The sequence below is a fragment of the Tamandua tetradactyla genome, chromosome 12 (assembly GCF_023851605.1).
Source record: "Tamandua tetradactyla isolate mTamTet1 chromosome 12, mTamTet1.pri, whole genome shotgun sequence".
In the NCBI taxonomy this organism is placed as follows: Eukaryota; Metazoa; Chordata; class Mammalia; order Pilosa; family Myrmecophagidae; genus Tamandua; species Tamandua tetradactyla.
In genome coordinates, this window is record NC_135338.1 from 29719106 (window position 1) to 29731820 (window position 12715).

Here is a 12715-nt window from a genome sequence, read left to right on the forward strand (position 1 = left end):
CAAAAGAGCTTCCCTCTGCACTGGCCCAGGGATCTGGAAGTCTGAGTCAGTTTTCTGGCTGTTAAAACAGAAATTTATTGTCCCGTGGTTTCAGAGCCTAGAAGGATTGCCCTCTTTTGGTGTTGGCAACCTTTGGTTTCCTTGGCTTTCCCATCAAATGGCAATGCACATGGTGGCATCTTATCCTTTCTCTTCCAGTTGACCTATTTTTAACATAGCTTGTGGCTTCCATTCCCCCACCTCCCCCGTGGTTTTTCTCTCTGTGGCCTTCTCTATGAAGCCTCTAGTAATCAGAATAAGACCTATCCAGATTGAGTTGGGCACACCTTAAGTGAAGAAACCTCATCGAAAGGGCCTACTTACAACAGGTTCACACCCACAGGAACTGATTACGTTTAAGAAAATGCTTTTCTGGGGTACATAACTCCAAGCCACCATCAAGTCTCTCGGCCCCTACCCCCCGGGGGATAAAATGCGTTCAGGGTGTCCCACCCTTTTCCTCTATCCTTTGATCTTGGATGCGGCCCCAGAATAAAAGTCACACCCCCCCCCCAAAAAAAAGGGAAAGGAGGCACTTAAAAAAAATAGGAAAAGGAATTTTCCTTTTTCCCTGTATATATAGTGAGACAAAAATCACCTGCCCTAATCATTCCTCTTCAGTAAAAAAGTGAGCGTGTTTACTTCTTTTGAGCTGTTAAAGATGACACTTCAGTCTGCAGAGAATGCTGATGAATTATCTGGAATTGATTACTGACATCCTTCTTTACAGGAAAGTATACAGCTGAAGCTGATTAGGGCTCACCCAGGCCAGGAAAAAAGACGGCCACGTTGTATGTGCCAGCTTCCTGGTCATGGCCAAGTCCTTTGGGCTAGTTGTTCTTTTTCCCTTCATGGGAGGATTCGGTGATGGAGAGGATAGGGCTGATTCTCTTACAGCCCCAGAGCACAGGAAGGCCCGGGAAGGCTCCAGGCAGAAGATGGGCGAACAGGACGCCCTACAGTATGCTTCAGTGTTCGGGGGCAACTTCTTGGGATTAGAATATCAGAACTGAAAAATATTTTGTCTTTAATTAGGATAAACATATTTTGTATACCCTGTGCAAAAAGAGATTATTTTGGTAAAGAGATCAGAAAACTTTAATAAATTGTTCTTTTAGAGATGAAGAATCATGGAACATTTGCAGTAGAAAGAGGACCCTTACAGTGCTTCTATGCCAACTCCCATTTTACAAAGTAGTAAGTAAAATGAGGCACAGAGAGGTTAGGAAACTTTCAAAAGGCCACACAGCTGGTGGGAGAGCAGGGCTAGAAACCAATTTCATGACTTCTAGTCTGTTTTCTTTTTCCTTCCCCAAAAGTATCAGTTAGGAAATTTAAGATGCAAAGTAGTTTAAACAATAAAAAATAACCATATGACCCAGTAATTCTACCCTAGGTATATACCCCAGAGAATTGAAAACCCAGGCTCAAACAAATTCTTGAACACCAGTGTTCATAGTGTCATTATTCACAACAGCCTAAAGGTGGAAGGAAAAGTGTCCATCAACAGAAGAATGGATAAATAATACACACACACACACACACACACACACATACACAACGGAATATTATTCTTTTGTAAAAAGTAATGAAGTTCTGATACATGCTACATGGATGAACCTTGAAGATTTCATGTTGAGTGAAATAAGCCAGACACCAAAGGATATTGTATGACTCCACCAACAGTTATCAAGAATAAGCAAATTAATGGAGACAGAAATTAGAGTAGAGGTTAACAGGGACTCTGGGAGGGAAAAATGAGAAATTATTGCTTAATAGACACAGAGTTTCTGTTTTGGGTGATGAACAAGTTTTCGGAATGATAGTGGAGATGGTTGAACAACATTGTAAATGTAATTAGTACCTCTGAATTTGTACACTTAAAAATAGTGAAAACGGGGTGGTGTGATAGTAGCTTAGTGGCAGACTTCTCAACTGCCATGTCAGAGATCCAGGTTAGTTTCCCGGTGCCTGACCACGCAAAAAAAAAAAAAAAAAATATATATATATATATATATATATATATATATAGTGAAAATGAAAAATGTTATGATATGTATAACCATAATAAAACTGAAAAAAAAAGGAAAACTTACTCCTTCCTAACCAAGAGTTTACAGGCAAGGTGGTTGTCCCTAAGCTTTCTAAGATGGCAGCTCAACGAGGTCATCAAGGGCCTGGATTTTCTCTACCTCCTTGTTCTGCCCTAGCTTCATACCAAGGCTAGTCCACTACCTGGTCACAAGAAGGATTAATTGACCTTCCCTTCTGCCTAAGTGGCTCAGCTGAAGTCATGTACTGACCCCTGGACCAATAATGGGCACTAAGGAAGACCATGCTCTGATTGGCTTAGACTGGTCAGTCCTTAGCTGGCGTTGGAGACATCTGAACAAAACTGGAGTTTCAAGAGAAATGAAAATGAGCTCTAAATGAGCCAGCTGGTACTGGCTCATTCATGAGGCTGAAAATATATTTTAATGGACGCTGACTCCACTCTCACTGTGAACACCAAGGTGGACAGTGGACATAAAATACTGAGGGAATGCCTGTGGTGCACACAAGTGTGGTAGAGCAGCAGCTCCTTCCACAGTCAGCCCTTGGGTTTGATCTTGTCAAGGAACTGTCAACGCTAAACTGATGACTTGTTCCAGAAGTTAATGCCCCTCTCTGTACCTTGCTTTTGCAGCCTCTGCACAATTTGCATTGGGGCAGAGGCTGCACAAAATCTGAAATCAAGACACCCTAAGACTTGGTGGCTAGACATCTCATGGTCCAAGCATCCTCATGCTCAAAGAATGTGGTGCTCTGACACCAACTTCTATTAAGAAGTAAATGATATTCATTTACTATCCCCCTACTCCAACCTCTAAAAGAAATTTACATCCTGTTTCTTCCACTTCCTATTATATTGTATTGATTTTTCCATGTCATTAAACATTTTAAATCCAATACTTTAAATATTTCATGATATTTCATTGAGTTAATAGATTTCTACTCTTTTTTAAAAGCATTTCTCCATTGCTGGAGATTTAGGCTGTTTCAGGATTTTCCTTTATGTATATAATGCTGCAAATTGACATTCTTAGATATAAATTCTGATTATATCTCTGACTTTACCTTTGAACCATAGTGTTAAAAGTGTCTTTTTGGTTCAAAGGATACAAATATATTTTGGTAAATACTGTTAAGTTTCATTCCAGATTTTGGAGGCCCGTCATTTAAAGAATGCCTGTTACAATGCACACTTGCCAACATTGCAAACCACTGTTTTCTGATCATTGACAATTTGTTGGGCCCCAAATTCTGTTTTGGAAAATTCCATTTAATAAACGTTTTTTTTTTTTTTTTAATTCCATGAAAAGCTCTCAAAAGGGTCACTTTCTTTGTTTCCCTAACACCGTTCTCTTTTTTTCTGAAAACATATTCCATTTAAACTGGAGATAGTCAGCCCCCAGGAACTCTATGCTCAGAGGTCAGCCCAACATCTTTCCAGGGACCTAGTTTTTCTGATAACAACAATTCAAAGCAGCTATCATTATTGAGAACTTTTGCCTAAGCAAAGCACAATTAGCCAGTGCTGAGTTGGGTCATATGATGGTTAAGTTTATGCACCAGCTTGGCCAGGTTATGGTGCATAGTTATTTGGTCAAGCAAGCACTGGCCTGATTGTTTCTGTGAGGATATTTCATGGTCTTAAATCATCAGTAAGTTGATTCATCTATAGGTGATTATATTCACAATCAACTGAGGAGAATGCCTTCAACAATGAGCAGTTTCATCCAATCAGTTGAGGGCTTTAAGAAGAGAAGTGATAACTTATTTTTCAGAAATAGAAAAACCAATAAGCAAATTTATCTGGAAGGGCAGGGTGCCCCGAATTGCTAAAAACATCTTGAGGAAAAAAAACGAAGCTGGAGGTCTCGCGCTGCCTGACTTTAAGGCATATTATGAAGCCACAGTGGTCAAAACAGCATGGTATTGGCATAAAGATAGATCTATCGACCAATGGAATCGAATAGAGTGCTCAGATATAGACCCTCTCATCTATGGACATTTGATCTTTGATAAGGCAGTCAAGCCAACTCACCTGGGACAGAGCAGTCTCTTCAATAAATGGTGCCTAGAGAACTGGATATCCATATGCAAAAGAATGAAAGAAGACCCATCTCTCACACCCTATACAAAAGTTAACTCAAAATGGATCAAAGATCTAAACATTAGGTCTAAGACCATAAAACAGTTAGAGGAAAATGTTGGGAGATATCTTATGGATCTTACAACTGGAGGCGGTTTTATGGACCTTAAACCTAAAGCAAGAACACTGAAGAAGGAAATAAATAAATGGGAACTCCTCAAAATTAAACACTTTTGTGCATCAAAGAACTTCATCAAGAAAGTAGAAAGACAGCCTTCACAATGGGAGACAATATTTGGAAATGATATATCAGATAAAGGTCTAGTATCCAGAATTTATAAAGAGATTGTTCATCTCAACAACAAAAAGACAGCCAACCCAATTACAAAATGGGAAAAAGACTTGAACAGACACCTATCAGAAGAGGAAATACAAATGGCCAAAAGACACATGAAGAGATGCTCAATGTCCCTGGCCATTAGAGAAATGCAAATCAAAACCACAATGAGATATCATCTCACACCCACCAGAATGGCCATTATCAACAAAACAGAAAATGACAAGTGCTGGAGAGGATGCGGAGAAAGAGGCACACTTATCCACTGTTGGTGGGAATGTCAAAGGGTGCAACCACTGTGGAAGGCAGTTTGGTGGTTCCTCAAAAAGCTGAATATAGAATTGCCATACGATCCAGCAATACCATTGCTGGGAATATACTCAAAGGACTTAAGGGCAAAGACACAAACGGACATTTGCACACCAATGTTTATAGCAGCGTTATTTACAATTGCAAAGAGATGGAAACAGCCGAAATCTCCATCAACAGAAGAGTGGCTAAACAAACTGTGGTATATACATACGATGGAATACTATGCAGCTTTAAGACAGGATAAACTTATGAAGCATGTAATAACATGGATGGACCTAGAGAACATTATGCTGAGTGAGTCTAGCCAAAAACTAAAGGACAAATACTGTATGGTCCCACTGATGTGAACAGACATTCGAGAATAAATTTGGAATATGTCCTTGATAACAGAGTCCAGCAGGAGGTAGAAACAGGGTAAGATAATGGCCAATTGGAGTTGAAGGGATACAGACGGTGTAACAGGACTAGATACAAAAACTCAAAAATGGACAGCACAATAATACCTAATTGTAAAGTAATCATGTTAAAACACTGAATGAAGCTGCATCTGAGCTATAGGTTTTTGTTTTGTTTTGTTTTGTTTTGATTTTACTATTATTACTTTTATTTTTTTCTCTATATTAACATTCTATATCTTTTTTGGTTATGTTGCTAGTTCTTCTAAACCAATGCAAATGTACTAAGAAATGATGATCATGCATCTATGTGATGATGTTAAGAATTAATGATTGCATATGTAGAATGGTATGATCTCTAAATGTTGGGTTAATTTCTTTTTTTCCGTTAATTAAAAAAAAAAAAAAAGAGAAGGGATAATTGGAGCTGAAGGGATACAGACTGTACAACGGGACTGGATATAAAAACTCAGAAATGGACAGCACAATACTACCCAATTGTAATGCAATTATGTTAAAACACTGAATGAAGCTGCATGTGAGGTATAGGTTTTTTGTTTTTGTTTTTGTTTTTGTTTTTCTTTCTATTATTGTTTTAATTCTTATTCTGTTGTCTTTTTATTTCTTTTTCTAAATCGATGCAAATGTACTAAGAAGTGATGAATATGCAACTATGTGATGTTATTAAGAATTACTGATGGTACATGTAGATTGGAATGATTTCTAATTGTTTTGTTAATTCTTTTTTTAATTAATAAAAAAAAAAAAAGAAGAGAAGTGATGATTTCAACAGTCGTGAGAAAGACTTTCCAACTTACTTCAGCCAGCCAGCTTCTCCTGGGGAATTTATGGAAAACCTTCATCAAAGTTCCTACCTTGCAGACTGCCCTAAGGAATGTGGATCTGCTCATTCCCACAGTCATGTGAGACAATTCTTATAAAAATCTCATAATATTTATATATATCCCATCAGTTCTGTTTTCCTAGAGACCTCTAACTAATATAGCTTTGCTACTGGGAATGGCTCTTAAGAAACAGAATCTTAAGGATGAGATTTATAAATTGGTTCTAGAGCTTTTGGAACTGGTTCTCTAATATGATTAGATTCAAAGTCATTACAGACTCTATTCCCAACAATCAAGATGGTACTGATAGTACATGGTGTGAGTGGGTAACAACATGCAAAATATCACCACTGAATACAATCACTCAAATGCTTACAAGAGGCAAGACTCTGACTGAAAGTGTTTTGACACCTTCACAGAATTTTGCAGTTAAAAGTTATGATGATATTGGCTGGTTGTCCCTCAATATGCTGGATAGAATTTTTAAAAACTGGGATGAATTCAAGGCTTCAAATTCTCAACTTAAGTGCCACATGAAGGGCATGAAAGTTTTTGTATGTTTACTGAAAGAAAATCTTATTTTGTGTAGCTGCAGACTTGAGATTTCTGAAAAGGCTCAAAAGGTGGCCTATACTGCATGAGGTCAAAATGCCAAAACTGCCCTGATATAACTTAGATGAGGGGGATCCAAAGGCTTAAAGAGATTGGAATGTTAGACTGAATTTATCATGTAAGATCTGTTCAACCCCCCTAGGAATGTCCTGAGGACATAACTTTCACCATGACTATAAGGAATAAATTTGTGAGACTAACTTTGTTATCCCTGAAGGGCTCTAGATTGCTATTCTCTGTGGGTAAGATATTATTGGGGGAACCGCTGTCACTGAATTTGGATCCTTAAACAAAATGGGAATGATCAGATTCAGGGTTGGCAGAAGCCCAGTGGCAATACTGAACTGTCAAAAACAAGGTGGAAGTAGCTACCATAACAGATAGCAGACTCAAAGCACTAATCAAAATAGTCTGACACACAGAGACCTGTGTCATAGGCTGGTAGATCACAGAGTACCTGGAAATAAAATAGATGGGTAGTTGACCAAATTCTAACTTGATCTGTATAAGCAGAAGAGTTCTAGATCAAGTGAACAAAGGTCTAACTTGAATTACAAAAACAGAGAGTCTCAGCCCCTAAATCAATTCTTAGACTTGAAACAGTTCACAGATACAGAACCCCTTGAATGAGAGGGAGGCCGGTTTCCCTCGGGGAAGGTATCTGTTACAATGTCAAAAATTTATAGTGTTAATTGAATTTTATCCCACCAGGCTGACACACCTGGTCCCCACAAGATGTATCTGTGGGTCCCAGGAGAAGGTGGCAGGCTGCACTAGAGCTGCCCCCTACCACACAAGTCACAAAACTCTTCAGAGGATCAAGTCCTGACCAGGAAGCTAATTAATGTCTCCCATAGCAAGATGTGACACATCCTGCTGGGCATGGTAAAAAACACATAGACTTGTCCTCAAAAATTTACTGTGTACTAGGGGAGATAAGCAAGTCCACCCACACTTAGATTTCAAGGCAGACTACCTTGAGTGCTCTTGGATATTTGAGAAGAAATTCTTGAGAGTGACTTAACAGGGAGTCAGGGATGTCTGGAGAGGGTGGCATTTGAGAGAATGGAGAAGAGTGGGGAAGTTTTTTTCCCCCACATAGATTAGATTTTATTTTCTTAATTCCTGGGCAAATCAAAGAGATTTTCAATGAGATCAGGAAAAAGTATTCTCCAGATAAGGAAAAATCCCCACTTTCTAAATGATTAACATCCTTATGAATCAACTAAGAGATGAAATAAGAAATTCTGTTATTTAGAAGGGCACATGTTACTGAGATGAGACAAGTAGAAATGCAAAGAAAGATTACAAGAATGAGTCCATAAAGCTCTTAAATGTGGAAATTGGAAGAGACTGCACAGAGATCATCTTTTATTCTAGTCTAAGCCCTTTACCCAATATGGGGGACGTAAAATCAGCATGGAGAGGGGGAAGGGCCCTTGTCTCAGGACTGCACATTCTTACACTCTGTACAACGCCCATCTAAGAGCTGGTCACAAGCACCATTGACCAGAGATTAGGCAGGGCTAGAATTTCAAAGATCAAATGACTTCAAAGAAAATCTCAGCAGAAACAGCAGCCATCACTGAGGGGTAGTAAGCAGTAGTCACTGCAATGATATGGCCACTTCACCTCAGCTCATCCAAGGGATGAAGTTTGGGAAGACTAGGCCAGAGTCTTACCAGTACAGAAATGAGCCCAGAGTCAGGGAGCAAAAAGTGGGAGGCTTTCTTGTTACAGAATTTTGGGAACTTTTCAGTCTTAAATATTTTCAAATCAGGTTTAAAAAAAAATCAAAAGGCATGCAATTAAGCAAATGTTTTTCTATAGAAGACAATTCTATATTTGCTATAGGAGATATTTTTTTTCCTTTGTATCGTACAATGATGGGATTGTCCCTCTCAAATCCCAATGCAAACCCCCTGGGGTGATCATCGATTCATTTCTGCTTGTTTTTGGCCTCTCACTTCACCTCTACTAGTCTCCATTTCCTTATCTATAAAGTGACATACATTCACCCTGTCCACAACAACCTTTGGATTGTTGCTAAAGTCAAACAGAAAAAAGATCATGGATGAGCAATGGTTTATAGACTAAAAATAAGGGAAAATAATATTATTAGCATTACTGTTTTCCCTTAAGTATGTCTAGATTTGTTTTTTATACGATATTATTGCTTTAATAAATGTGACCTGTGATAATCTAATGTGGCAGCTAGGATTATTTTAGCACAGTTATTACCACATAATTAACACTTTGTATGTGCTCGCCATCATTGTCATCATCACCATCACCACCACCACCACCACCACCACCACCACCATCACCACCATCATCACCATCCCCATCACCACCACTACCACCACCACCATCGCCAACATCATCACCACTACCGTCACCATCGCCATCACCATCACCATCACCACCATCACCACCATCACCATCACCACCACCATCGCCATCACCATCCCCATCCCCATCACCACCACCACCATCACCACCACCATCTCCATCACCACCACCATCATCATTGCCATCACCACCATCATCATTGCCATCATCACCATCACCAGTACCACCACCATCACCATCACCACCACCATCTCCATCACCACCACCATCATCATTGCCATCACCACCATCATCATTGCCATCATCACCATCACCAGCACCAGCACCACCACCACCACCACCATCTCCATCACCACCACCATCATCATTGCCATCACCACCATCATCATTGCCATCATCACCATCCCCATCACCACCATCACCATCACCACCACCATCGCCATCACCACCACCATCATCATTGCCATCATCACCATTGCCATCACCAGCACCACTACCACCATCAGCAGTAGCAGCATCAATATCATCCTTTTGGTTCATTTAAAATTATAAATGCCTCAGATCAGTGAAAAATTCCCTTTCCTTGATTCATAGGTATTTGGCTGCATGCATTTCCTTTGCAAGCCAATCTCTAATCTACTAAGCAGAAATAGAAAACTGAATAGTAAGGCTTACTGAAAAGTAAGGCTTTCACTGATACCCTGTAAGGTTTTCTCCTCAAAAATATGAGTAACAAATGGATGTGAGATTACTTTGAAAATCAAATAACATCTTGTTATTGCTTATTGTTATTGCTTTTGCCTAATTTTCAGTTTTTTTGGCAATCAGCACTTATAATGGTATTATCATCACTAAGCCTGGGGAGATGGAAATTTGTAGTCTGAACTTGTTCAAACTAACAGCCATGGAGCAGATTTTTCTTTAGCCCTGGTGCCAGCATTGGTAGTTTATCCATCTGTGTATATCCCACATCTTTCCTTCTGAATGTGGAGGTTGGGAAAGGCCTTAGTGATCTAGTCACCTCCTTTATATTATGTACTGAGAAACTGAGGCACAGAAAAATAAAATGCTTTGCACAAGAATACATAGATAACGAGAAGTGGGAACAGGGCATGAACTCATACCTTCTTCACCCCCAACCCAGTGTCATTTTCACTACCTGGTGCCACCTCTTCTTGGCATAGGATGGCACTGTCAGAGCCTTGGCAAGAGGTGTGGAGGTGAGAGAAGCCAGAAGCAGCTGAAAATTAGCTGGCTAGAATGAAGATGAAACAAATATGAAACAATCCCCAAAATCAGACTGAGATAGGCATGAGACAAGGCAGGAACTGAGAGGTCATGTCCAAAGTATAGACGAGAGATGGACTCTAAACCCAGCTGGCATTGGCATCTAGCCAAACTGCATGGTGGCCATCACTTGGGAGACAAACTCATGGGGCTTTCTGTATCACTGGTTCCTCCACCCTCAGAACATCAAGCTCTGACCTGGAGTGACCAGGGTTATAGACTGGGTCTATCCTTTCTGAGACATAAGTGTTGTCTTGATTTGTAATGCTATTTTGTTGGTAGTCATTCCAAGCTTACCTTTCTGTAGGGTCTCGCCTGACAAAAGCATAGGTTAGGGAAAGAAATTACAGGCCAGGAGTGAGGGTTGAGTGGGGGAGATTTTAACAGCAAAAATGTGGCAAGGATTTGCTTATCGCCTTATCTGAGGGCTGGGAAGAGTGAGAGGAAACCCAGCAGCCCTTAATTGCTTCAGTGGAAAGTGCTGAAGGGGCTTTCAACTAGATACTCTGACTTCCATCCACAGCCTAGATCTGAGAGACGAGTTGTTAGGTCTCCAGCTGAGAATGGTGACTGGTTAATCTATCGGTCAAGAAACTGCAGCATGTGACTTGGACTGGAAAAGAGTTCTTTTTGGAGCCCTTCCAAATCCAGGGAGAACTGCCTTACAAAGTCTCTCCTACCTGTGGGTAATCAGGAGACTCTGTTCCCATGAGATAGTTTTCTGGGAAAATGGTCCTCACCAGAGTGGCTGATGGCCCTTTTATCAGGACCAGGACTTCAGATGCCAGGTTGACTTTCTTTCTTTCTTTTTTACATTTTTTTATTGTGAAATATAACATATATACATAAAAGCAATGATTTTCATAGTACATTATAAAAAGTAGTTATAGAACAGATTTCAGAGTTTGGTATGATTTACAGTTCCACAATTTTAGGTTTTTCCTTCTAGCTGCTCCAAGACACAGGAGACTAAAAGAAATACCAATATAATGATTCAGCAGTCATACTCATTCTCTTTAAGGTTTATTTTTATTAAAACCAGGTGAATCTGTCTGGGGCAGTTCTGTTTAATGGAACTTTCTGTGATGATTACTAATGTTCTATAATATGCCGTGTTCGGTTTGATGGCCACTAATCACACGTAGTCATTGAGCACCTGAAATGTGACAAGCATGACTGGGGAACTGACTTTTATTGCATTTATTTATTTATTTTTTTGTATGCTGTATGGCAGGGGTCACATTTCCTTCGTTTCCATGTGAGTATCCTGTTATTGAAGCACCATTTGTTCAATTTTTTGTTTTGGTTGTTTTTTCTTTGTTTGTATGTTTGTTTGTTTTTTGGGTGGACGTGTATGGGCCGGGAATCGAACCCAAGTTTCCCACATGGCAGACAAGAATTCTACCACTGAATTACCCTTGCACCCCATTGCATTCAATTTAATTAATCATATGTGACTAGTGGCTCCCATATTGGACAGCAGAGAACTTGGAGATCTTGGGTCAAGATGAAGAATCAGACACCTTTGCCAATATAAAAATAGCTTCTCATGTCTGATATGACATTTATAGGAAGGAAATCTTAAACAGTGCTTTCAAACAAGTGTTCCCCTCTTCAATTCATAGGCGTGTTGCTTTGTAAACTCTGTTGGTTATCAGATACATGAGTGACCAGCCAACTTGGGTATGGGAAGAGAAGAACAGTAGAATATGGAAAACTCCTGAGGCCCTGAACTAAGCATTTCAAGATATTTGGTTTTGATAATATTTTTATTGTCAACACCTAAGGACAAATTACTTTTATCCTTCCATCACAGACCATCAAGTTTCATCTTTTACTGTATTGTTTTTTTTAATAAGAAATATATAGATAGTAATAGCTACTCTTCATTGAGTGCCTCCAATCTACCAGGCACCTTACACATGTTTTTAATCTGTACCTCAACATTCCAAGTTGGGTACTACTGTAGCCATTTGCATTTGAGAAAACTGAAACTAGTAAAAGTTAAGTTATCATATGAGTGATAGAGTTCCAAAATATATGTTCTTTGTGTTCTCAGCCCATCTTTTATAACATAGAAAAGTGCCATTCCAGCATTCGAAATTTACACATGTAAGTACTTCGACTTGAACTTTACATAGTGACCAAGGATTATACAGTTGCCCCTCCTACATTGTGACTTTTCCCATCATGGTTTTGATATATGATGGGTTGGGATAGGAAACAAAATAAGAATTTTGGGGACGTTTTGTGGAAGGCACAGACAACCTGAGAAGGCCAGGAGATGACAAAGAAAAAGTTTAGAAGCGCAGAAATGCATGAAATATTTGTATAGTATTATGTAGTATCAACATATATTGTCTTTTAACACCACAAATATAAACAATTTCTTTTTTTTTTT